The sequence below is a fragment of the Callithrix jacchus genome, chromosome 9 (assembly GCF_049354715.1).
Source record: "Callithrix jacchus isolate 240 chromosome 9, calJac240_pri, whole genome shotgun sequence".
In the NCBI taxonomy this organism is placed as follows: domain Eukaryota; kingdom Metazoa; phylum Chordata; class Mammalia; order Primates; family Cebidae; genus Callithrix; species Callithrix jacchus.
Window position 1 is genome coordinate 130,695,262 of NC_133510.1, and position 27,239 is coordinate 130,722,500.

The following is a 27,239-nucleotide window of genomic DNA, read 5'->3' on the forward strand; positions in this document are numbered from 1 at the left end:
GTACCAAGGAACACGGGTCAGAGGTCCTGAAAACTAGGTCCCTAAAGTGGATGCATGCTGGGGAGCAGAGGCGAGGGGGAGGGAAGCCTGGGGAACTAGAGCTGCTTCCCAAATAGCAAGGGCATCACAGCTCAGCTCTACCCAGCCCCCGTCACGTGGGTGTGTGCAAATAAGGCAGCACTTACCAATGTTGCAAGCCCAGCCCGAAAGCTCAGTTTGTTTCATTGTGAAACCTTTATGCTTTAAAATGTCAGCCCAAATCCTAATAAAGAAAAAACTTTGAAAGAATCACTGCTGTTGAGGTCCTCATTGGAGCCGAAGTGGTGGGATGGAAGAGATCGCGGCATCTTTTTCTTCTGTGTAGCCTACCGAGTGCCCGGCGCAAATGAGTGCAACACAACAAATTTTAGCAAACTTTCTAAGGTATGCAATCATCATCTCAATCCAATTTTACAACATTTTTGTCCCTCCGTAGGAGTCCCTCATACTCACCTCCCATTCCCAGCCCCTGCCAACCACTAACCTATTTTCTCTAGAATTCCCTTTGATAAAATGTTTCATGTCAGTGGAACCATATGTATTCTCCTGTGTCTGGCTTCTTTCATATCATATGTTCAAGGTTCATCCATGTCGTCATCCGTGTTGTATGTAGCATGTATCAGCGCTTCATTCCTTTCCACGGCCATGGCCAAATAACATTCCATTGTGGGGATACACGACGGGTTTTCTCATCCATTTGGTAGTTGGTGAACATTTCATTGTTTTCACTTTTTGGCTTTGATGAAAAATGAAGCTGTGAACACTCCTGTACAAATGTGTGCGCTGATGGTTTTTATTTGTCTTGGTTGGATACCTGTGAGTGGAACTGCTGGGTCATTTGGTAAATGTCTGTGTAATGTTTTCAGAAACAGATAAACTGTTTTGCAAAGGGGCTACCACCCATTAAGCTCCACACAGCAATTATAAGCATTTCTGTTTTTCCAAACCCTTGAGAGCACTTGTTAAGGTCTTTCCGCTAGAATAATTTTAAGACGTTTTTGTGGCATTCCTGGAAGTGGTGAATGTTTTATGGAAAGAAAAAAGGGGGATTTTTTGCTGTTATATGAATCACGCTACCTTACTCTGCTAAGTTACTATATTTGCACCAACCTAATAGATCCTGTCGGGTGTGGGTGGAGGCAGTGAGGATATGCTCAACTGGTTACTGAGTCATTCCGTAAAAGAACTGAACTAGCTCGGGAGTGAGCTGAACGGAACTGTACTATACACTCAGCATTACGCTTTTCTTCCACAGATAGTTTAATCTACAAGAACAAAGATTTACATGCCCAGAAATACACATCACAGCATTAGTTTCTGTAGAAAATTTGGAAACAACCAAAATGTCTTCCTTTAGGAGCCATCTTCTATAAAACATGGAATACGTAATCATATACCAGTACGATGGTTATCAAAACAAGGCAGAGTGTTCTCTCTGCTGATATGGAACATCCACCGATATATTTGCTCCAAGTGAAAAGCAAAGTGCAGACCACTTTGTCTCATATGCTGCTCTTGGTGTAAAAGGCAGGCTACGTTTACCTACCTGTGTGTTTAACATGCCTGTGTGTGTGTGTGTGTGTGTGTGTGTGTGTGTGTGTGTCTATATACTTGTGTATCTGAATAGACTGTTCCTAGAAAGATTTAAAAAAAGAAAGGGAAGATGGAAACTAGAGCTCTGAGATTCAAGATTGGCAGTAAGAACTTGCAAAAAAAAGGGGGGGGAATAAATAAATATATATATAATATATGTGTATATAAATATATATGTACATGAGAACATATACAATCCAAATTATGCTGAAAAATAATAACACATGAGCATTCATGTAATTAACATATACTTAAGAAATAGAGCATTCCCAGCATGAGACGATCTGTTTCCGTAGACACAGCCTCTTTAATACTACTTGTCTTGTTATGTACATATATCACCTATTCAGTAAATCCTTTGAAATTGAAAACTATGTATCTCTCAGTAAGGAGCAAAATTATAGGAGAATAAGTCTCTGAAAGCGAAATCAAACCAACAAACCCAATAAGAATTTATTTTTCCAAGACGACACCAAGTCTGCAACATAATGTGAACTAAGTCTCTCTGGAACTGAGGTCATCAGTAACTTCACTGCCTCGTGTTGCATCGTTGATAAGCCCAGATGCTTTATCGTTGGCCGGGAGCATTCCAGACATCCTAGGGTGCACATCCTGCCGTGGAAATGGCCCCCAGGAAAGGGCATCGTTACTGATAAGTAGACTCTGCTCTGTGGCTGCTCAAGTCACGTATAGACCAACAACCAGTTTCATCCTGTTTGACTCAGCCCATGACCTTGACTCCAGTTATGAGAGAGGGAGAGACCTTGCAGTAAGTCCCCGACTCTTCAGAACACCGAGGGTCACCTGATAGAATGAGGAACCTCTGATACGGTCAGTGCCCACCTGGGAATTCGCAGCAGGAATGCTGATGAAGATGGAAAAGCATATCCTTATAGCCATGGAGAATATTTTAAGCCACCCTGCAAGATTTAAATTAAATAGGGCTTCTAAACATGGACGAGGACACACACAAGCCAAAACAGCCCATCTGTAGGATAAACAACAGCTTTTATTTAATGATGCCTAAGCAGGAACATCGACAAGATGAGCCGCCTGGGGCTCAGCCCCATTCTTTGCTGGCTGTTTCCCCACACTCAAGGCAGCAGGGGGCAAGTTGGGAAGCTGACCTTCCTGCCTGGGGTGATGTCTGTCACCTCTTCTGGATGTTCAGTCCTAAGTGGAGACATCTGGTACCGTTTTAGTTTGGTCATCAGCTGTCTCCAGGAAGGGAGGTTGAAAAAAGTGGATAGTCCAGAGAAAGAGCAGCAGCGGAGGCTCCAGAGCGAAGTTCCTGTGGACACTGCTAGGTCTAGGTTCATAATGGCAATGAGAATTCAGCCGAATCCCTGAACTTCTCTGAGCCAATATTTCCTCATCTGCTAAGTGGATGTGATACTGTTGAGAGAGTAAGAGTGGTGCTGATCAGAGAGTGCTGCACTTAGTAATCGCACGGTCAGCAAGAGAGGACAAGTGGCAGCCATGCGGTCACCACGGGAGCACTAACACTGCAAGTTTGCCTCATTCCACATGACATGCGTATGTGATTGCAATCCATAAACCTGTGGGCTCGACACTACGACTTTTGGCCCACTAAATACTTTTATACTTTTGACTTAATTTTCAAGATTTGAATTTAGGAGTGTTACTTGGAGTCAAGTGTTGTGGATTAACATTTACAAAAGTAAAAAGATTTAGCAAAAGTGGATTTACATTACCCACTGCAAACAACTGAAAGAAACGCCAGACTCTCTTTCCATCATAATGGTGATAATCCACCATTGGTGATAATGGTGATAATCGCTCACATATGTATTCTTTTTTCTTTTGTATATATATAATTGCACTTTAGGTTCTGGGGTACATGTGGAGAACACTCAGGATTGTTGCATAGGTAAATACATGGCAATATGGTTTGCTGCCTCCATCTCCCCCGTCACCTATATCTGGCATTTCTCCCCATGTTATCCCTCCCCAACCTCCCTACCCCATGCTGTCCCTCCCCATTCTCCCCAACAGACCCCAGTGTGTGATGCTCTCCTCCCTGTGTCCACGTGTTCTCATTGTTCAACACCCACCAATGAGTGAGAACATACTGTGTTTGATTTTCTGTTCTTGTGTCAGTTTGCTGAGAATGATGGTTTCCAGATTCATTCATGTCCCTACAAAGGACACGAACTCATCATTTTTTATGGCTGCATAGTATTCCGTGGTGTATATGTGCCACATTTTCCTTGTCCAGTCCATGGGCATTTGGGTTGGTTCCAGGTCTTTGCTAGTGTAAACAGTGCCGAAATGAACATATGCGTCCATGTGTCTTTATAATAGAATGATTTATAATCCTTTGGATATATACCCAGTAATGGGATTGCTGGGTCAAATGGAATTTCTATTTCTAGGTCCTTGAGGAATCACCACACTGTCTTCCATAATGGTTGAACTAATTTACACTCCCACCAACAGTGTAAAAGTGTTCCTATTTCTCCACATCCTCTCCAGCATCTGTTGTCTCCAGACTTTTTAATGATCGCCATTCTAACTGGCTTGAGATGGTATCTCAGTGTGGTTTTGATTTGCATCTCTCTAATGACCAGTGATGATGAGCACTTTTTCATATGTTTGTTGGCCTCATATATGTCTTCTTTTGAAAAGTGTCTGTTCATGTCCTTCACCTGTTTGTTTTTTTCTTGTGTATCTGTTTTAGTTCTTTGTTGATTCTGGCTATTAGCCCTTTGTCAGATGGGTCGATTGCAAAAATTTTTTCCCATTCTGTTGGTTGCTGGTTCACTCTAATGATTGTTTCTTTTGCTGTACAGAAGCTCTGGAGTTTAATTAGATTCCATTCGTCTATTTTTGGCTTTTGTTGCCAATGCTGTTGGTGTTTAAGTCATGAAGTCCTTGCCTATGCCTACGTCCTGAATGGTTTCTCCTAGGTTTTCTTCTAGGGTTTTCATGTTTAAGTCTTTAATCCATCTGGAGTTAATTTTAGTGTAAGGTGTCAGGAAGGGGTCCAGTTTCTGCTTTCTGCACATGGCTAGCTAGTTTTCCAACACCATTTGTTAAACAGGGAATCCTTTCCCCACTGCTTGTTTTTATCAGGTTTGTCAAAGATCAAATAGTTGTAGATGTGTGGCGTTGCGTCTGAGGCCTCTGTTCCGTTCCATTGGTCTGTGTCTCTGTTCTGGTACAAATACTATGCTATTTTGATTAATTGTAGTATAGTCTGTAGTCAGGTAGTGTGATGCCTCCAGCTTTGTCCTTTTTGCTTAGAATTATCATGGCTATGCGAGTTCTCTTTTGATTCCATATGAAGTTTAAGATGGTTTATTCCAGTTCTGTGAAGAGGGTCATAGGTAGCTTGATGGGGATAGTGTTGAATCTATAAATTACTTTGGGCAGTATGGCCATTTTCACAATATTGATTCTTCCTAACCATGAGCAGGAATGTTTTTCCATCTGTTTGTGTCCTCTCTTATTTCCTTGAGCAGTGGTTTGTAGCTCTCCTTGAAGAGGTCCTTTACATCCTTTGTTAGTTGTACTCCTAGGTATTTTATTCTCTTTGTAGCAGTTGTGAATGGGAGTTCACTCTTGATTTGGCTCTCTTTAAGTCTGTTATTGGTGCATATGTGTTTTCTCAGGGAGGCTGTGCAAAAGTCTCCGTATAGGTGCTACGGTGTCTCCATTTCATAATCAAGGATGCTGAGGCAGTGAGTTTGAAGCATTTGCCAAAGTCATATATCAAGGTAGTGGCAGTCTGACCTTGGACAAATCTCTGAGCTTCTATTTTCCTGTCTGCCAAGAGGAGATGGCATCACCGAGAGAATAAAGAGTAGCATGTACCCACCTGCCTGCCTTTCCTTCACATTAGAATATTTACCCCTGTCTCAAATAGCTGCAGTTCGTAGGACAAAAGTTCACAGACTATGTCTGATTTGGATGGTGACCTTGTGGATCACCTTGTCCGTCTTGACCTCCGGGACTCAGGTGGGGAGGGAGATTTTGCTCAGGTCATTATCTGGCTCTTCCCAGAGTTCCGAGAGCATTTGCTGATCATCACTGAGCCAGCTGGGAGGTGAATGACCAGAAAGCTCATACGGCTGGAGTTCCAGCTCTTTCCTGTGTAGTCTTTTTTCCTCTCAGTGAGGAGGGTAATGACCTCTATTAGGAAGGCTTTGCTCATTTTGGTACCATGCCCCAGCAATTGTCACCCTCACAGTCAGGACGCACAGCCCATCCATGTTAGTGGCAGAACAGCTCATTCCTCGAAAATGACTAACAATTAGAAAGTCATTTGGATAGAAGCCATTTACATTTTTCACCAGGAGGCTCGTTCTCATGTTACTGCCAATCTTTTCAGATTTCTCCTCCCAGGCTGCAGCTGATTGCTCCGTAATTTCAATGCAAGCTCCAGTTCATAGGGCACCATTTGCACCAAACGTCTCATATAGCAAAATGGATAGACTGCAAACGGATGCCTGAACACAGAAAGATGCTCAACGTCATTAGTCATTGGGTAAACACAAATTAGAACTGCAATGAGATACCATTACATACCAATTAGAATTGCACCTTCTAAAAATTTCAAATTAAAAAAAATCAATTAATTTTTTTAAAAAATGATTTTGCAAGTGTTGGTAAGGATTTGGAGAATCTGGAATGTTCTGCTGGTGGAAGGTAAAATAATATACCCACTTTTATTTTTTTAATTAAACATACAACTTTGCTATCATTAAGTCATTCTACTTCCAGGTATTTACCCAAGAGAAATGTAATTGCATCTTATACAAAGATGTTCTTAACAGCTTTATTTGAACTAGCATGAATCTGGAGAGAGCTCAAATGCCCATCAACAGGATCAATAGGTGAAGAGATAAATAATGGTGTAACGAATGCTACTAAGCTGTAAAAAAAGTTAACACACATAATAAAATGCTACTAAGCTATGAAAAGGAAGTTACTTTTGATATATGCAGTAATGGTCATGAATCTGGACATACTTACGCAAAATCAAAGAAGCTATGAAGAAAATGTATGATTGCATTTTAAAAAGTCATTGAGAATGCAAGCAGATCTACAGTGTAAGAAAGTAGATCAGCACTGTGTGCAGATGGGGCGTGAGGACTCCAGGGAGAGGGGAGCAGGAGGGATTACAAAATGGCACAAATGAAAATTTTTTTTTGAGACAGAGTCTTGCTCTGTCACCCAGGCTGGAGCACAATGGCACAGTCTCAGCCCACTGCAGCCTCACCTCCTGAGTTCAAGTGATTCTCCTGCCTCAGCCTCCCGAGTAGCTGGGATTATGGGCATGCACCACCAAGCCTGCTAATTTTTGTATTTTTAGTAAAGACAGGATTTCACCATGTTGGCCAGGCTGGTCTCAAACTCCTGATCTCAGGGAGACAAATGGACTTTTTTGATCAGTATCTATATTTAAAATTTTAACTATCATTATATGTACAGGTTTATTACATGGATAAATTACTTGATGATAAGGGCTGGACTTCCAATAATCCCATCACCCAGGCAGTAAGCATAATTCCAAACTACAGGTGACTCAGCAGTCCACAGCTCCTTCCCTCCATCCCTGTCTCCCTCCAAGTCTAGTGATCCCAGAATCTCTTGTTCCCATCTTTGTGTCCAAGGGTATTCAGTGTTTAGCTCCCACTTGTAAGCGAGTGTATGTGATATCCGGTTTTCTGTTCTTGAGTTAGATAACTCCAGCTCTATCCATGATTTTGTTTTTTTGTCATGGCTACATAGTATTCCATGGTGTTCAGATACCATATCTTCTTCATCTACTTTACTACTGGTGGATACTTAGGTTAATTCTGTGTCAGCTTTGCAATGAACATATGGGACCATGTGTCTTTTTGATAGAATACATTATTTCCCTTTGGGTATATATAATATATATATATATATATATATACACACACACCCAGTAGTGGCATTGCTGGGTGGAATGGCAGTTCTATTTTAAGTTCTTTGAGAAATCTCCAGGCTGCTTTCCCTAATGGCTGAGCTAGTTTACATTCCCACCAACAGTGTATAAGCTCTCCCTCTTCCCTGCAGCCTCACCAACATCTTCTTTTGTTTGGCCATTATTTTGATTGTAGTGATACTTGCCCAGGTTTGCATATGCATAAAAACTTAAAAAATATTATTTGTTAAATATGTTTATTTTATTTTTTAATTTTCTATCAGATAGATCTCATAAAGTTCTTTAAAATAGTACTTGATACATGGTAAATATTTGATAAACACATTGGTGGGGAAATAGCACAAAAACTGAGGCTGGAAGAATAATTTAATCCCTTCTGCTTTTAGCCCTATTTTCTTCTTTTCTGTATTCAAGGCACTTAGTTCTTGGGGAGTGGGTTATGGCTTGCTGGGACATTTGTCAGGTGAGAGGCTGTGGGGGCAGGCATAGAGCCATTCACTGCAGCTCTAACTCGGCAGACAGCTTACTTCTTGATATCCTTGCATCAGGCCGGGCATGGTGGCTCACCCCTGTAATCCAAGCACTTTGGAGGCCAAGGTGGGTGGATCACCTGAGGTCGGGAGTTCAAGACCAGCCTGACCAACATGGTGAAACCCCGTCTTTAAAAAATAAAAAAAGAAATCCTTGCATCGATGAGAAGGAAATGCTAGAACATAATGATTATGTGTTGTGTGTCTCCTGTGTCCCAACCCTGTGCAAGACAAGAGGTAATGGGCACTGGAAATAGATGAGTTACTTGCCCCTGACAGGCCACCAGACTAGATGTGTCAGCAGACATGTAAAAAGGAGTGCTTCCAGTCCGGCCCTGGACAAGCTGGAGCATCCTGGGGGCCACAGGCTGTGGGACACCGAGGGTAGGGTTTGGGGAGGCAGGGAAGAAACTGAGCCATTCTGCCAGGCCTTGAGCAGTGAGGTCTTGACGGACACACAGTCCTCTTCTAGCCTGGAAAGCTCCACATTCCAGGTATGGCTGAGCACCTTAACAGAGCTGATGTGTGTTTGGAGCCCCTCCATGAGTCCTGCTTCAATTGCAGCAGTAGGCACGTATGGGGAGGAGGAGATAATGTATGTTGTAAGGGAAAATAAGAAGTTGTTTCTCAGAATCATTTTTCAGCTCTGAGGCCCATCCTTGATGTAATCTGAGTGGTGTTTCCTTCCGTCTAACTTCCTCTTTCCCCATCATTTTGCTTCTTTTTATTTTTCTTCTACTTCCCCTTCTGTGTTCAGATTTTACACTGTCTGTTTCCTTCCACTTTTTCTTCCTCTAAGTGTGGGGCAATTACATTTTGCATGACTTGATAAGGGAGGGGGAAGAAGGTGAGCCAATCCCTGGGCAAACGTACAGCACAGAAGCACTGAGCGCTGCTCCAGAGTCAGACACAAGTGAGTGGAATTTGGCTTAGCACGTTTTTTGCTCTGAGAACTTGGGGAAATGGCTGTATTAGTCTGTTCTCACACTGCTAATAAGGACATACTTGGAACTGGGCATTTTATAAAGGAGAGTAGTTTGAAGGACTCACAATTCCACATGGCTGAGGAGGCCTCAAAATCATAGCAGAAGGTGAATGAGGCGTAAAGTCACATCTTACATGGTGGCAGGCAAGAGAGCTGGTGCCAAAGAATGCTCGTTTATAAAACCGTCAGGTCTCATGAGACTACTCACTCCCTGAGAACAGCATGGGGGAAACCGCCCCCATGAGCCAATTATCTTCACCTGGCCCCGCTCTTAACACCTGGGCATGATTACAGTTCAAGGTGAGATTCATCAGGGGGACACCAGCAAACCATATCAGTGACTGAACCTCTCTGTGCTCTGGTTTCCTCTCTATTAAATGAACACATTTCAGCATCTACCCTAAGGCTGAGGATCAAGTGAGCAGATGCACAGGATGGGCTGAAAAGGAAGCCGGCAAGGATCCTCTGCAAGGATGCAGCACGTGTGGCTGTGACGAGTACCTGCTGTCGTTATTATTATTCCTTGACATTCCTCCATCTGCTTTTTTTTCTCAAGGACTCCCTCAAGGCCAGTTTTGTTGCACCCTGCCTGTGACACCAGGGCGCAGAGAGCACCTGACATTGCTTAGGGAAAGCTACTTGCCACACGGTAGTCAACCTCACACATGCCCTTTATGGCAAATCTACCAGACCCAGATGCCTGACTGTATTCAGCATCCACTGTGCAGTCATCTGCTGTGGCGTTTGAGATACCCTTCGTGGTAGTGTCCTCTTGCTTCTATACCAAATTATCACAGACTAAGAGGCTTAGAACATCACAGATTTATTATATTACAGCTCTGGAGGCCAAAAATATAAAACGGGGCTGCTTTCCTTCTCATGGTTCCTGGGAGAACTCATTCTTTGTCTTTTCCAGTTTCTGGAGGCCTCCGTGAATGCAGGGTCACGGCCCCTTCCCTTCATCTTCAGAGACAGCCTTGCAGCATATTCGGGTCTTCTCTCCTCTGAGTTCTGCTCTCTTCTCTTCATGATGGAGCCTCTTCCTCTGGTGGCACACTGCCTTGTCTCCATCACATCACGGCCTTCTCCACACTAATCCTGCTCCTTCCTCATATAAGGACTCTTGTGAAGACTTTGGGCCTTCCCAGACCATCCAGGAAAATCCCGTTAACAAAAAATTCTTAATTTAATCATATTTGCAAAGTCCTTTTCACCAGGCGAAGTATTATAGTCATGGGTTTTGGAGACTAAGCTGTGGACATGTTTGGGGGCCAGTATCAGGCTTACTGCTCCCTTCATCATAACTAGGGGAAAGTCTGCAGAGAAATTACAGTGCGGCTCGTCCTGTGATCATTGCTTTCTCCATATTGGAGGCTTTTTGTGATAGTCATGGTGTCTTCTAAAGGCATGAGCAGGAAACCCCAGTGCAAACTCCTGAAGTTTTGATGGACTCGGGGTAGTGATGCAGTGGTGCAGAGAACAGTGCAAGCCTTTCAGAAGGGGAGGGTAGAAAAAGGAGGAGATGGGGTGCAACGGGCACCACCTGACTTTGCGGGTTTTTTTTTGTTTGTTTGTTTTTTGTTTTTTTTTTTTGTCTAGATGTCCACAGAGTGGGCTTAACATTTTATGACAATTTTGGTGGAAGAGCAAGATATCAACTCTTCCAAATTTCTGTCTGAGCACTAACTGTTTCATTTTTTTCAATGTTCTTTTGATGGCCAGAATAACCATTTTCTATTTCTTTAATAATATTTGAATTTAAGTCGGGTAGTTGTGTTCCCAACTGGAAGTCAAAGTTCCTAGCAGCTCTTGTACGTCCTTGTAATTTAATCTTGATGAATGTGTCTCGGTTGCTTTTAGGGTGGCTAAATAAAGGTAGTTGATTCAGTTTGAAAATTAACCCTTTGGCTTTTCCTTACTATCTTCCTTCTGCTACTTTGAAGTTAGAGGAGATAGCTGGAGCTTCAGCAGCCATATTGGACAATGAGGTACCTTGCAGATGTAGTCTCCAGGATGGAATGGTAACAAATAAAAGTAGAAGCACCCTGGGTTTTTTCCTGATAACCATGAAGTTGTCGTATGAGCCCTGGACGTTTTTACCTCAGGCTTCTTTACCTGAGAGTGGGAAAGATTTCTATTTTACTTAAGTCACTCTCATTTGGGGGTTATCACACCTATAAAAACTATGCCAAATTCTAATTAATAAGTGGTATATCTTGTTTTATGAACACATATTTTAAATGTTAAATGAAAATTTAATTAGCTATATTCTTTCATTGATCAATATACTGAGATACAGTCACTTCATTCCCCATTATTAAAAACTGAACACACTTCAAAGGTATCTTCTGTTTCTCTTCTTCTTAACTTCTTCAGGGAACAAATGTACACACACATACTGAGTGAGTGAAGTTCATGACAAATTCCTTTATAAGTACAAAAAAAAATCACGTTTTGCTACTATTCCAATAGTCATGGGTATGATAAACATCTCTAGCACACACTGACATTGGGAAGATTAAATGAGATACCACTATATGCAAAGTTCTTAGCCTGCTGCTCAGCATACAGTGAGGGTCCAGGCACTGCAAGGCGCCTGAATGATGATGCTATGTTCATGCCTCTTTTCACAGTTAGATATGTTTCTTCAAGCTCTTCAAGCCATTTAATTTCTAGAAGGTCAAGCAGGCAGGTGAAATTCCTAATTTTCACATATTACAAATCATATAGCACTCCAGCAACCTGACATTATTTCAGGTCATCTCATTCCAAAGACCAAAATCTACTTTGAAATGAGATGACCTAGAAATGTAGGATGTTAGTCACAGAGTTCCCCTCAATGTTTCCATCTAACCTGTGCCAGCTCCTGCGCTGTGTCTTCGGCATCTTTTTCTCTTTAAATCCTCACAGCTTTCCATATTGAAGGTGTAATCATTCCCATTGCACAGCTTGGAGAGCTGAGGGTTCGGGATGCCGGGTGATTTGGAAAAGCAGCAAGAAACCAGCAGAGCCAGGATTTGAACTGTGGTCTCTCGGCCACGCTAGTTTAGCAGCAGATCAGGGCTGAGAAACACTGTTGTTTTTCCTGTGAAGTCGGAATCATTTTTACTAACAAGTTTTCTTTAGAAAGAGGTGACTATATTTTTGTGAGAATAAACTTGATGTTTAAATAATGGAAATGGATTCTGTTTTCAAGGTTTTATTTAAAAATTGGCATTAAAGTTTTACTTGTACATCTACTCAATTTCCATAAAATGGAACGTGATCCCATTTTAGGGAGCTCCTTCATGGAGAAGCCTTTGGGAGGCCGGCTGAGTGACCCCTGGTCCAGGTGCATGGGGTTTAGCTGGCCTATGGGTGGAAGCAACCATGCACTTCCAATGAGGTAATAAAGTCTGAAGTCCTTTTCTCTCCAGATCGCGTTGGATGGTCAGAAGCCTCGGGAAGCCTTGTCTGGGTTCTTCAAGAGTGATGTCAATTCGCAGCACAGCAATTGAAAGGGTCGACTGCTGACATGTGGTTTGTGGCATCCCAATGTGTCATTCCATTTTATTTCCTCCTGGAGACTTTGACCCTGTGTGTTGACCCAGTGACACTTCATCCCACAATCTGAAAGCTTAACTGAACACCTTTGAACTCAGGAAAAGAGGAAACAAGTGTCAAATTTATAATGATAATGTACCTTTTTGTTGTTACAGAGATCTATGTTTTCAAAGGCCTTGTTGTGCTCTTTCATTTTTGATAGTGAGGTCTGAATGCTGATAGTACAGGTCTTTGCCTTGACCTTTCAGCAGCATGAAACAGCATTGATTTCTCCTTCATCCTTCAAACCCCTTCTTCACCTGGTCTCTGGATACCAATCTGTTTATTTCCTGCCTTGTTAATGACACACCACCATTCCTGTTTCTAGTTCTTCCTCCTTCAGCCTGAATCCTGCTTTTCCTTCTCTATGAATGGCTAATTCTTCTCTTCATTCAAGTCACATCCCAGTTGTCATCTGTGCAGGAAGGTCTTCCCAGCCATCTCTCTAATGTTCCCATGCTCTGGGGCAGACTCCTTCGAAGGATGCCTTTGGGGGCTGGAGAGGACCATCCATAGACTGATTCTGCATGGTGGATGGAATCCATCCATGAAACAGAGGCTCACCCAGAGGCTATGAGCTGTGAGCATTCTTGAGATTGCAAGTATCTCTGAGTTTCTTTATATCCAGTCTCTTAATAAATTTGGGGCCGTATGTATCAATTCAACATCTGTTTTATTTGGAATTATTCCATAGAGTCTTAGATCAGGATACAGTAAAACTTTATGTTAAATACTTTCCACATGTAAAGCAAACCCACATAGGAAAAAATCTGTTACTTGTTTGTTTGCTTGTTTGAGGTGGAGTCTTGTTCTGTTGCCTGGCTGGAGTGCAGTGGCATGATCTCTGCTCACTGCAACCTCCACCTCCCAGGATGAAGCGATTCTCCTGCCTCAGCCTCCTGAGTAGCTGGGACTACAGGTGCCCACCACACCCAGCTAATCTTTGTATTTTTGGTAGAGACAGGGTTTCACCATGTTGGCCAGGATGGTCTTGATCTCTTGACCTCGTGATACACCCACCTCGGCCTCCCAAAGCGCTGGGATTACAGGCAGGAGCCACCGCGCCTGGCCAAGCGCATGTTGATGACAGCCAGGGGTTTAAACTCACTTAATTCACTTTGGGTCCATTTCATGGGACATATGTTGATGCAAAAGTTAGTACCTTTTCCCCAGGAACTGTGAGACATAAACATCTGATTGAAGATTTCTGATATTTTTTGTTTGTTTTCAGTTTAGTTTTATCTCATTCTATTTCAAAATAAATCTCACCTGCTATGTGAGCTATCAGATAAAAGTACACATACCAATGGCAATATCAGTAAAGGAGACTTGTAATCTGTAATAAAGCCTCAAATATTAATGTTTGTAGCATCAGGTTCTGTGGGGTAAGAGGACTTGGTTTCCTTTGTATTTTTTTTTAATTCTCTAAGACAAAAATTTGCATAAAAGTAGTTTTCTAGGGAAGTGGGGAAGTCACATGGGAAAGTCCATGAAAGTATGTTAATGGTTAGGTTAGTATGTTAACCTAACCATTAGTATGGTTAGGGGCAGCTGGGCACTGATCTTGCGGCAGGCCTCAGAGAGACTAGGAAAACCTCAGAATTTTCTCCACAGTGACAAAAAAGCTGTTATTCCAAATCATCTGCAGAGCTTAAAATAACATGCAGATAGGTGCAGTTCGCACTGGTGACAAAGACACTGGCCTATGAATACACAATGATAAAAGCTCGTAGCATGAGCAGTAGACCGCTAATCATACCGTAATTATAATAGAAGAAAACGCTGAAAGTAAAAAACTTATTTAATGAAAGCGAAAACTGTGGCTCCTTCCCTCTTGTCTACTAAATTCCACAGAACTCCTAAATTCCATCCGCAGATCCCAGATTAAGAAACCCAGAAGTGGGAGGAGACAAATGATAGAAACACAGACGGGAGAACACATATACTGTGCCAGGCGGTAGAAGCTAAAGAGGGAGGATGGACTAAGCAGGAAGTAGCCACAGTTTTACATATACCAGGAGAGACTCTCCAAGAAGATGCTATTGAGGCAAAGGCCTGAATTGGAGGAAGAAGGGGCAGGAGAAACAGCCAGCACAAAATCTTGGGGTCAGGATAGAGGGTGAAGGTTAGGAGTAGGTGGGGCGCACACAATCGAGAAAGCTGTGCGCAATCTCAGAGTGGTCGTAAGACCCAAGTCAGAGACCAGAGATCAATACTGAGACAATATAAACTATAGCAGGTCAAGGAAGGTTTGAACTAAGCATCACCTTGGGGTCAAATGGCTAAAATTGTAATCAGCTGTTTAGCTTCCAGTAAACTGGGATCCGTAGATCATTTGGGGTGGAGTTTTTAAATGGGGAAGGCGATCATGAAGGTTGATTCTCCAGCTAGGACACACAGGGAGTGGCAGCTATTGTTTTGCTTAGAAAACATACATTCTCGGCCGGGCACAGTGGCTCACGCCTGTAATCCCAGCACTTTGAGAGGTGGAGGTAGGCGGATGACTTGAGGTCAGAAGTTCGAGACCAGCCTGGCCAACATGGGGAAACCCTGTCTCTACTAAAAATACAAAAATGAGCTGGGCTTGGTGGCGTGTTCCTATTGTGCCAGTTACTCAGAGGCTGAGGCATGAGGATCACGAGCCTGGGAGACAGAGGTTGTATCTAGCTAAGATTGTGCCCCTGCACTCCAGCCTGGGAGAAAGAGCAAGACACCATCTCAAAAAAAAAAAGAGAAAAAAAAAGAAAAAAAATCATACATTTTCTCTTCTGTCCACCCCAGATCAATTTTCCCTTGGAGAACTGTCTCCCCTTGACTCCCAGACTGTGACTTTTGAGTGAGACCAATGCCCAGTCCATACAATCCACACAGTCCACCATTGTCACTGCAAGTGGCTGCCTAATCACAAATGCTTCAGTGAGAATTTTCCCAGGATTTGTCTTGGAACTATTGTGCTTTTAAATGCCATCCTGCCTCTATGAAGGAAAAGTATTTTCAAGAAGCAAATCAACACGAAAGATTGTACAGTAGAGGAAAAAGAGAGGAAGAGTTTTCCAAATGACTTTGAGTCCCTGGAAATACCCTTGGGCCATTCATGTGTAAGATCCCATGGCTTCCTTTTCTTTTCTTTTTTATCTTAAATATCACACTTCTGAAATGTAAATTTTTGTCATTTGGAACTAAAAGTGTCCTGACTTGTTGAGGATTCAGGAAGATGGAAAAAAAAAATCTTATTGAAACGAAGATAATAGACCACTACCTCAGAAGGGACTTAAATGTTCCCAGAAAGCAACCCCTTTATTTATCCCATGAGAAAATCTGAGAGCCAAAAGTGACTTCCTTAAGGTCAAAATAGGAAGCAGCAGAAGGAGACAGGCTTGAACTCAGGTCGTCTGATTTCCAGGAAAGAGACAGCTCTGTCTCAATGCTTCATACGATGTGTCGCTGCCTATGGCCAGCTTAGTCACACAAGAAAACAGAAGTCACTGTGTAATAAAGACAGACACAGTGTGTCCTGGACTCGGAGAATAAAGAGCAGAAAACATGTGCTGGAAACCAGGGTCAGCAGCTGCTGAGGGTGTGTGTGTGTGTGTGTGTGTGTGTGTGATTTCCCCCATCTTCAATCCAGCTGGTGTATTTATAACATTAAGGGGCCCTCCATGTTTTACAGTCACCATCATGAAAGTTTCTTGAACCCCTGAGGTCATAGGAAGGGAAGGTCAATTCTACATACACAGTCACTAATACTTCAGTGACTAGGCAGACTGCTCTGCAGAGGGTAGAACTGGACAGAGGTGGCTACTGAGACTAACTTCTAATGACCTCCAAAATTCTTCTCTTTTAAAAAAACATTTTTTTTGAGACAGAGTCTCACTCTGTCACTCAGGCTGGAGTGTGATGGTGGATCTCGGCTCACTGCAACCTCTGCCTCCTGGGTTCAATCGACAATCGATTCTCCTGACTCAGCCTCCCAGGTAGCTGGGACTACAGACCTGCACCACCAAGCCCAGTTAACTTTGTATTTTTAGTAGAGATGGGATTCCACCATGTTGGCTAGGAAAGTCTTGATCTCTTGACCTCATGATCTGCCCACCTCAGCCTCCCAAAGTGCTGGGATTACAGGTGTGAGCCACTGCGCCCAACCTTATCTTTATTTTTTAAACTCTTTATGCCTGTAAGAACAATATTCTATTCTGTTATTAAAACATTGCTCATGAATACCAGCTATCTTGGCATCATGACTCAATAACGGATTACAATCTATAGTTGAAAAAAAATCTGCTTTACAAGAATTTGGCATCTAAGTGAAGTCCTGCAGGGGGCGGAGGTGAAGAGTGTAGGGCAAACAGCGCTCAAGGCTGAGGGGTCCGTGTCTGTGTGGGTCTACAGCAGGGAAGAACCTGCTGTGTTTCAGGACCTAGAGAAAGGCCAGCGAGACTCGTATGCATTGAACGTTGGGAAACTTTTTACAAAATAAGATTAGGGATGTGCGCAGATGGCCAATCACGTGGGGCTTCCCAGGACCACGGAGAGAGTTTGGATTTTCTTACAATAACAATGGGCAGTCACAGGAGGGTTTTCAGCAGGGGAGTGACGTTATCTCACTTTTGTACATTCAGAAAGAAAGATCAAACTGGAAGCCTGTGTGCTGTGTGGGGAGTGGGATGAGGGATTGCAAGAGTGGAAGGAGAGAGGCAAGTTTGGAGGCTGCCATCAGATTCAGGTGAGGGTGCTGGTGGCTGGGACCAAGCGGCGACACAGGAAGTGCTAAGATCATGTTGAAGGGCAGCCTGCAGCTCCTGAGCGGGTTTTTCTGTGTAGCCTGAGTTGACCTGAGTGAAGTATTAGGGAATTCTGGACACCAAAGGCTTGATGGTCAGTTGCATTTATTGTTGGTTATGATTCTTTGAAAGATGCTTTTAGCCAACAGGAAATGTAGCCCTTAGAACGCTTCCAAGAATAAATCATTTTCCACAAACTATAAACAGGAGCACCACTGCTGAAGATAGACTCGGCATCCTGTCGTGACGTGCCGCTCTCAATGCAGAGATGAATAACGCCTGTCGTGCTACACGCAGGATGTTGACTCAGCTGCCAAGTGGTTTTGGGGCTGATCTCCTTTATTAATGGAAACCGATGCTTCTCTGGGCTAACTGGCTTCCTGGCGCTCCTGCTGGGCTGCTTCAGAGGTTGCGGCCGCGTGCCCTCTGCTGCCCTCTTGCATTCTGCAGCCTAAGGTATGAGCTTCACTGTGGAGCTCCTGAAACCATCTTGTGTTTGTTTCTGCTCTTTTGTAGAGAGAAGATGGGAGACAAGCAAGCATTCCCCTGGTGGAAGTGGATGTCAGGTGGGCCTGCTGCTTGGGATGCTGTGCAGTGCTTTGAAAACCTTTCAGGGACACTGAGTCATCCTGTGGTATCACCTAAAGGACCCAGAGGAAGCACAGATATGACTAGAAGCCTTGATGACCAAGCTCTCATCCCTTTGCTGACTTGCTGTGTGCAGTTAGCACCCTGCTAAGCCTCTCTGTTTTAGTTACCTCTGTTGGAAGGCCAGGTTCAACTAAATTTGGCCTTAGCGACTGATACGCTTTGTCTGTGTCCCCACCCAAATCTCATCTTGACTTGTAGTTCCCATAATCTCTACGTGTTGTGGGAGGGACCCAGTGGGAGGGAATTTAATCTTGGAGGCGGTTACCCCCATGCTGCTGTTCTTGTGATAGTGAGTGAGTTCCCTTGAGATCTAATGGTTTTATAAAGGGCTTTTCCCCCTTTCATTCAGCACTTCCCTTTCCTGCCAGCATGTGAAGAAGAACATGTGTGCTTTCCCTTCCACCAGGATTGTAAGTTGCCTGAGGCCTCCCTAGCCATGCTGTACTGTGAGTCAATGAAACCTCTTTCCTTTATCAATTACCCAATCTTGTACCACTTCTTTATAGCAGCATGAGAATGGACTAATCAATGACTGTTCAGTTCTTTCAGATATAAGCAACGGTCTATTTGCTCTTGATTTAGAACATCCAGTATGCAAGGAGAAAAATAAAAGATTGAACCGTCTTGAAGGCACGTGCACACACAGGGAAAGGCAGGCAATTGTGGCAACAATCTTACCCACCATGAGAATCTAGTGTTAGCTTTCCTTATACCACTCAATAAGCTTATACACAGGGTTTTATTGACCAGAGTATGTTACTAAATTGCTGAAATATAACTTGTTTAACCAATTATTTTGTGAGATTTAAAAAACATTCTCAATTTTTGATATTAAGCAGAGTCTCAATAAGTCTTTTGGTATGTCTTTGACCACCTGTCTTGTTTTTTCCTGGATTATTTATCAGAATTAAATGATTGCTTTAGTTTTTGTAAATATGTTGAGAGACTTGCTCTACATTGCCAAAACATTTTTGCTGAAAATTTGAGCCAATTTATGTTCTTGCTGGTAGTGAGAACACATGGACACAGAAAGGGGAGTACTAAACACTGGGGTCTATTGGGGGGAAAAGGGGAGGGCCAGTGGGAGGGGGTGGTGGGGAGGGATAGCCTGGGGAGAAATGCCAAATGTGGGTGAAGGGGAGAAGGAAAGAAAAGCACACTGCCATGTGTGTTCCTATGCAACTCTCTTGCATGCTCTGCTCATGTACCCCAAAACCTAAAATCCAATAAAAAATTAAAAAAAAAAAAGAATATTAGAAAAAAGGAATTAAACAGTATTTATAATACTAAAAAAAAAAAAAAAAAAACGGTTATACATACTGAAACTGGAGAGTACCAGTTTATTTATTTGAATACTTGCTAATTTGGCAGGTGAAATATTATCTTGCTTTTATTTGTATTTCTTTATCACTTGTAGAATTTTTGTGCTTATTGATTTCTGATATTTATTCTTTTGAAAAATAGGATGTGCATTTCAAACATTTTGAATTTTTAGCAACAGTAGGTGTAGAAAGGTGTAACAATTCTCCAATCTTTTTCTCAATAATTCGTTCAATAAATATTTTTTGAAGACCTATATATACTAGGCATGACTTTAGGTGCTGGGAACTTTACAAGAATCAAAATAAAAGCATCTCTGCCCTCATGGGACTTAGATTCTTTTGAGGCAGGCACAAAATAAAATACATAAGTAACATAAGTAATATGTTAGATCATGAAAGGTATTAAAAAGAAAAGCATGAAGCAAGGAATGGATAGCATATCAATGGGTAAGAGAAATGATTGCGATTTAGAGAGAGTCCAAAGACATTCTCTCCCGAAAGGCGGGGTTTGAGTAAAGATGGAAGGGACTGGGTGGATAAGCCCTGTGGACACCTCTGGATTCCAGGTAGAGGGATCAGGAAGTTCAACGGCCCAGAGGCAGGCAGGTGTCAGGCTGGAGCCAGGGCATCCTGGTGGGTCTTCCTACCTGTTGAAAGACTGGCTTTTTCTTTGTAAGAAGTAGGGAGCCCTGGGAGGATTCAAGCAGAAAAGGGACCTTATGCAATCACTTTTAGTAGGCTCACTCTGGCTGCGGTTTTGAGGACAGACTGACGGAGAGTCAAGGCAAAACTGAAGGGAAAGTAAAGGCAAAACAGTTAGGAAGCCGTTGTAATAAACAACTGTGGTGGCAGCTGGGACCAGGGTGTCAGCAATGCGCGTGATGGGAGCGGGGAGGGGGCTGGAGATGTTGGAATCTGAAGGTAGAGCTGGCAAGGTTTGCTGAGAGATTTGTATCTGGGTGTGAGAGAGGGATGATGAGGATGAGGCCAGCGTTTTTGTTTGTTTGTTTTCTTATTCTTTTCCTGAAGAGAAAAAAATCATCATCAATTGAAGTGAGACAGACATGGGTGGGGGCGTTTATTGCACTGTATTACAATTATTACAAACTGCATGATTTTAAATAAGAACCAGTGTTGGTTTAAATACTCCAAAGCCCACTGACTCTGTGTGAAAATTTAAAGCTGATTCAGGACACTGAAAGCGTGCGTAAGCACAGCTCTGAGGTTTAAGGCAAGCAGTGCTGTAAATGCATGTCTTTGGATCCAACATGACCAAGGATGGCCTCATCCATCACCAGCCTCCATGCAGTGGGTGACTCTAGGATCTGTATCTTGACTTGAAGGAAAGCCTATTCCTCTCAAAAGAAAAAAATATGTATATTCCCTTTCTGTTATCTTTCTGCCTCCTCTTTTTTTGTTGTTGAGACAGGATCTCACTCGGTTGTGCAGGCTGGAATGCAGTGGCGAGATCTTGGCTCACCACAACCTCCGCCTCCTTAGGCTCAAGCAATTCTTCTGCCTCAGCCTCTGTATAGCTGGAATTACAGGCACACATCACTACCACCTGGCTAATTTTTGTACTTTTAGTAGAGACATGGGTTCACCATGTTGGCCAGGCTTGTCTCGAACTCCTGACCTCAAATGATCCACCCACCTCGGCTTCCCAAAGTGCTGGGATTTCAGGCATGAGCCACCATGTCCAGCTTCTTCAGTGATAAATAGCCTCTTTTTTTTTTTTTCCATGTTCCTCACAGTCGTAGTTCTTGGCACATTGCATTTTATGTGTACCCTAGACTCATTTTAAACACCATCTGATATAATAACCTACGCAATTTTCTCTTTGAATAACAATGGAAAAATAACAATTTCAATAGTGGATGATATCATTGTCCTTTAGCTTCCACGCCATGGTGTGGTAGGCTGAGTGCAGCTGATAGAAAAAAGTTTCCTCCCGAGCCACTGAGAAGAAGAGCCGGGGGAGGACATCTGCTTGGCCCTTACGCTGACGTTTTGGCGAATGAAAGGGTGATGCTCCCCCTTCCCTTGGCACAATCACTGTCACCTCAGCAAAATTTAGAGCTATCATCATGACAAGGGATTCTCAATCTCAGCACTGTTGATGTTTTGGAGCGGGGGATAATTCTTAGTGGGGAGGGCATTCTGTGGGTTTTCATATATTTAGTGGCATCCCTGCATTCTGCCCATTAGATGCCACTCCCCTGCCCTGAAAACTGTGACAATCAAAAATGTCTTGAGACACTGCCAGTGTGCCCTGGGCTGGGAACCTTGGTCTAGAATAAGCACATCAAGATCCGCTGTAATTCCATTAGGGAGGAACACAACGAAAGCTCTCTAAACCAGCAGCCCTGGCTTCTCAGATCTTCCTCTCCATGCCAGGGCCCTGCAGAATGGGCTCGTTCTGTTTCCTGTTCACTTTGCTCACGAAGTCACTGAATCGTTTTCTTTGCAAGGTCTGGGTCATGCTTATTTTTGAGCAACGGTAGAATTCTCAGGATGTGGGTTAACTTAGAGTTTGGTAGCTCTACTGTATTCTTTTCTTTTCTTTACTCATATTGCTTTTAATCCTCTGTAGGCCTTAGCATCTGACATGTACATGGGTCTTGCAAAGGTCATAATGGAGTTTTCATCCTGTGTAGAGTCAGGGAAGGGTGCACTGAGGTGTGGGGTGGCTAAAGCAGAGGAACACACTGGGCAGGCAATTCCCAGGAGGCAGAGACACTGACGACCACAGATGTCCAACCACCTGCTGAAGCTTGAGTGTTCCCGCCCACTGAGTGTCCCAGCCAATATATACCTGAACACGTACCCAGATGTGCATACGTGAGGCTACAGATTGTGCTTTACACAGATGCACCATGATCAAGATGGCACTGTTCCCATCTTAGATGGTGTAGCTTTGAGTGTCTAGCAATGCAGCTTAGCAGCAGGTGGCAATGCAGTGTCCTATCCTCGCCACGTCAGCAGATGAGGACAGCTTGCCCAGAGCCCCCAAAGTGGAAGGTGCATAGCCCTAATGGCATGAGGATTTCAGGCCATCCATTTTACAGTGGGCATAACACAAAACCAGACAGTAACACAGTGACCTGGACGAGTTCTCTTTCAATCTTTGAGACCAGCTCAGGAAGAAAGTATGAGGTTGGTGTTGCTAAACCTTTAATACGTTTTTACACTTGCCAATTCTGGTCTATACCCTCCCTACAAGGTGAAGGTGTTCATTATACATTAGTTAACTAACTTTTTATTTTGAAATAATAGATTCAGAGGAAAATGCAAAAAAAAAAGTATCGGCTCCCAGTGGTAACATCTTGTATGACCATAGTTTCATGTCAGGAAAAGAAAATTGGCATGGTACAATCCACAAAGCCTGGTCAGACTTCACCAGTTTTATAAATATTAGGTTGGTGCAAAGGAAATTGCATATTTTGCCATTAAAATAATGTCAAAAACTACAACTACCTGTGTGTCAACCTAATCCTTGTGTGTAATCCTTGTCCTTGTGTGTGTTTGCATGTGTCTAGTTCTATGTGATTTTGTCACATGTGTAACCCCCATTCTTTCATCTATTTCCATGAAAGTCCATCTTTTCTGGCATCAGTGACTTCCACTCTCTATCTGATCAATTTTGGAGCTGTGTTAGCAAGTGGGTACGTACCAAGGAGACAAAAGTCAGGGTCTGTTCTATGGCATCTATGTCAATAAGTGGGGGATTTTTTCCTTGAGGACACCAATCAGCTGACCTTTCTGTATAAGGCTGTATCTGTAGAGATGAGATGGACACTTGGCTTTGGGCTGACATGACTCCACTCATTTTTCCCACAAGTGTTTATTGAGCATCTGCTAACTCCTTGTCTTGTGTCCAACATTCTGGATACCACACTAAGGGAGGTGGGCCAGGCTCCATGCTCATGGAGTTCACGGTGAAGAATGAGAGACAGGCAATGACCAGAAAATAAGCCAGATCATCTCAGAGCCTGAGAAACAATGTGATGGAAATAGCACAGGATGGGAAGGTAGAAAGTCACTTGAGGTGGAGTTGACTTCACAGCGGGCAGGTGGGGAAGCGAGGGGAGTGTCCTGCTGGCGGGCATGGAGACAGAGACCTGGGTGATTCCTCCAGCCAAGGGAAGAGCTGGGAAGGAAAAGCATAAAGGGCTGGGCCATTGACCAAAGCCCCTCATCCGTAGAGCCTGCAGGAAAAGTGGAGCCTGGACTCTGCGTCCTGAAGCCACCTGGACCTCCTCATGGGCAGGACTCTTCGGAGATGGTTGAGTCCATCTGTGGCCTGGGTCCATCATCCCTCTTCCTCTTTAGATAGAAGCTTCCAACCTGTCTTCCTGTGACTTCCACACCTTTCTGGCATTGGCATCAAAGGCTGTGGGAGCGTGGAGCAGCCGAGTGATTCAGGGTCAGCTTGGATCTTTCCGTCTGCTCTGCCATCTGTAACTCAGTAACTCAGCAGCCAGGGCTGTTTCATCCTTCCCTCAAGAGAGGTGACCAGTAAACTTCGAGTTGAGAAATGTGTCAGAAGTCTTTGAAATTGACGGAAAGAACCGCAACGTCTATCCTGAGGCAAAACCAACCGTCAGACAAAGAACGTGACTTAAGTTTTTACAAAGGAACGAAATCAACCAGGTAGAGACTGCTTTGAGGTGACTTCCCTGTGATCTGAATGCACTGGCGTAGATGGCCGTGTATTATTCACTTTTCTGGAAGGAGACACTGCGGATACTTGCACTGTACCTACTAAACAAGAAAAAAAGTTCATTTCCCTATAACTTAGACGGTGGGGAGATACAATAAAATTCCTATAGAAAGCAATTTATAATTTAATAAAATTCCTAGTGAACTTACTGGCATGCTTAGAGTTTTTGTGTTTGTTTCTAAACAAGGTGCAGCTGTTAGAAGGAACATTTTCATAGGAAGCTGCTCTAGGTTCAAATCACTGCAGATCCAGGGTCACACAGTCAGTAGACGGACCCATCAATGACCTGTGAATGGATTCATACCTGTTTATCACACATCAGGTCTTGATCCATTTTCTGTGCCTGGCAGTGTCCTAAGGTCCTGACTCTCAACTGGGAGCCCCCCAGACAAATGCCGTTTCTCCCCTTGTAGTTCTGGTCCAGAGTCCATGAGCCTCCGGATGGTGATGAGTACTTTGGAGAGCACAAAATGAAACAGGCTACTGGGAAAGAGCGCACTGGGCTGCTGGGTAGGGGGTGGCTTTATGCAGGGTGGTCACAGACAGGGGGTCTGAGGAGGCCGCATGGGAGCAGAGATCCAGTGTCGAATGCTGGCATGAGTCAAACCATTATCAGGAGATGAAAATGTTACAGACCAGGGGATTCACATGTGCAAAGGCCCCGAGGCAGCAGTAACTTCAGCTGGTATGAAGAACACACAGCAAGTCAACTGGGCTGAGCCAGAGCAGGAGGATGGAGAGAGGAAGAGTCCTGGGGTCTTCCTCCACCATGCTGTGGGTCTGCATTCATTCTAATCGTCTAACCAACAGGAGCCTCTTGGTAAACATATTTTTGAATAATGCAAATTTTTTTCAGCTTTTTCTATAGCATGCTGCTGTCTAGTAGGAAAGCAGCAGTGAGTATGAGAGAGAGAGAGGAGAGAGAGAGAAAGAGGAGAGGGAGATAGAGAAAAGAAGGAGAGAGAGAGAAAGAGGAAGGGAAGAGAGAGAGAGAAAGAGGAAAGGAAGAGAGAGAGAGGAGGAAGGGAGCGAGAGAGAGAGGGAGAGCAGAGAGAGTAAGAGAGTGAGAGAGAGGGGAAAGAGAAGAAAGTGAGAAAAAGTGGGGGGAGAAAGAGAGAGAGAGAGGTGCCCAGGACTGCAACAATATGTCTATACAAATTATCACACATGGAAACACATTTTCATGCCACCAACATGAATCTTTTTTATTCCCATGAAATCAGTTTCGGGCTGCCTCCCAACACTGGCAGCTCAGCATCATGTGGGTTCCACAAAGCATAGGCTGGTCACTAATGTGGTCATGCATTTAGTGGGCAAGCTTGGCCACTGAGGTCTTAGCTTTGACACTCACCTCCCTCAGCACAGGGGCCTGAGGAGCTCCAGCTCCCTTATGCCAGGTAAGAAGCCCCAAGTCCTGTCCAGGTACTCCTGGCAGCAGACAGGAAAGGAAGCAGATATTCCCTCCTAGGTGGGGAATGGGACTGGCATGGGTGTCTGTCCAGGAGCAGCTTTGGAAAGGCAGGCCCTAGTGCAAGGTGAGGAGGGTCTTTGGAATCCCAGGATGGCCCCGTTGTGACCCTATTGCAGGTCAAATCCCTGAGCGCTTGTTCTCAGCAAAGCTGGTCTCTCCAGGAAAGGGCACTTGGCTGTTCATGCTGAGGCACTGAGGTGTGCCAGCACCACCTCCACAGCCGGGCAGTGTACTTAAAACAGGGCAGCTCCACACAGGAGAGGCTCTGGGCCTCCACAGCAATTCATCAAACCTGCAGGAATAGGAGGTAGGTAAGAGTATTATTATTAACAACAAAAGGATTGGAATTTATTGAGCACTTGCTGTATGCCAGGCTCTGTGCTAAGCTGTTGACTCCCTCCTTCCTTCCATCCTTCTTTCCTTTATTTTCTTCCTTCGATCGTTCATCTATTCATTATGCAAACGACAACCTCCATCTTTGGATCCACATACTCAGAAAGGCTTTGTATGACCACTATAGGTTGAGCACTGTTTTCAGATGGGGGACACAGTGGTGAACATGAGGGAGACAGTCCCTGCCCTCAAGGAGCTAATGTTTGGATTGAGAAACAGACACAGACAAAAGAAACTGAGATGATGACGCATGCTATGGAGAGAATAGTGCCAGGTAAAGGGCTAGAGATGCCGAGGTTGGTGAGGCCATTTCAGAGGGGTGAGTACTCTAGGATACCCCGCCTAGGAGGAGACATCTGAACTTCAACCAGGTGAGAAGGGACCAGGTTGGCAAAGGTTTGGGGGAAGATGGTCTCAGGAAGGGAGAACAACAAACACAACAGATCAAAGCATAAGTCTGATGTGTTTAAATGATTACACTTTACATTGAATAGTCACAGTAGGGGAAGGAAGGGAGGGAGGGAGGGAGGGAGGGAGGGAGAGAGGGAGGGAGGGAGGGAGGGAGGTAGGGAGAAAAGAAGGAAGGCAGGAAGAAAGGAAGGATGAAGGCAGGGAGTGAGAAGGAAGGAAGGAAAAGAGGAAGGCAGGAAGGAGAAATAAAGGAATGAGGAAAAAAGGAAAGGAGAAGAAAAAAAGGAAAGAAAGGAAGAAAGAGAAAGGGAGGGAGGGAGGAAGGAAGGAAGGAAGGAAGGAAGGAAGGAAGGAAGGAAGGAAGGGAGAAAGGGAGGGAGGGAGGAAGGAAGGAAGGAAGGAAGGAAGGAAGGAAGGGAGAAAGGGAGGGAGGGAGGAAGGAAGGGAGGGAGGGAGGAAGGGAGGGAGGGAGGGAGGGAGGAAGGGAGGGAGGGAGGGAGGAAGGGAGGGAGGGAGGGAGGAAGGGAGGGAGGGAGGATATAAAACATTGTCCTAGAAGTTATGAGAACTAGGCTCACTTTCTGACAGAACTTCATGCCTAACCATGAACAAACCAGATGGCCTCTTTATGCCTCGGTTTCCTCATCTTTTTAGAGGGAATGATCACCCTTTCCCGTTTACCTCCCAAGGTGGCTATGAGACTCACTGGTGCAGAGGCAGCTGCAGAGGCCTGCTGTGGCGGGAATGCAGGCAGGATTACTGTCACACGTGCGTTACAGACTTAACTGAGCCAAAGTTTTAATTGCAACTGTTTTTGAAA

The 27,239-nt window shown here is 43.9% G+C and overlaps 1 long non-coding RNA gene across 1 annotated transcript; it reads left to right on the forward strand.

The window, feature by feature from the left end:
* The first annotated feature begins 223 nt into the window (after positions 1-223).
* LOC128928698 (uncharacterized) lies at positions 224-19,033 on the forward strand. Its single transcript, XR_008474127.2, has 2 exons — positions 224-423; positions 17,965-19,033. It is a non-coding gene; the product is annotated as an uncharacterized LOC128928698 (long non-coding RNA).
* The last annotated feature ends 8,206 nt before the right edge of the window (positions 19,034-27,239 follow it).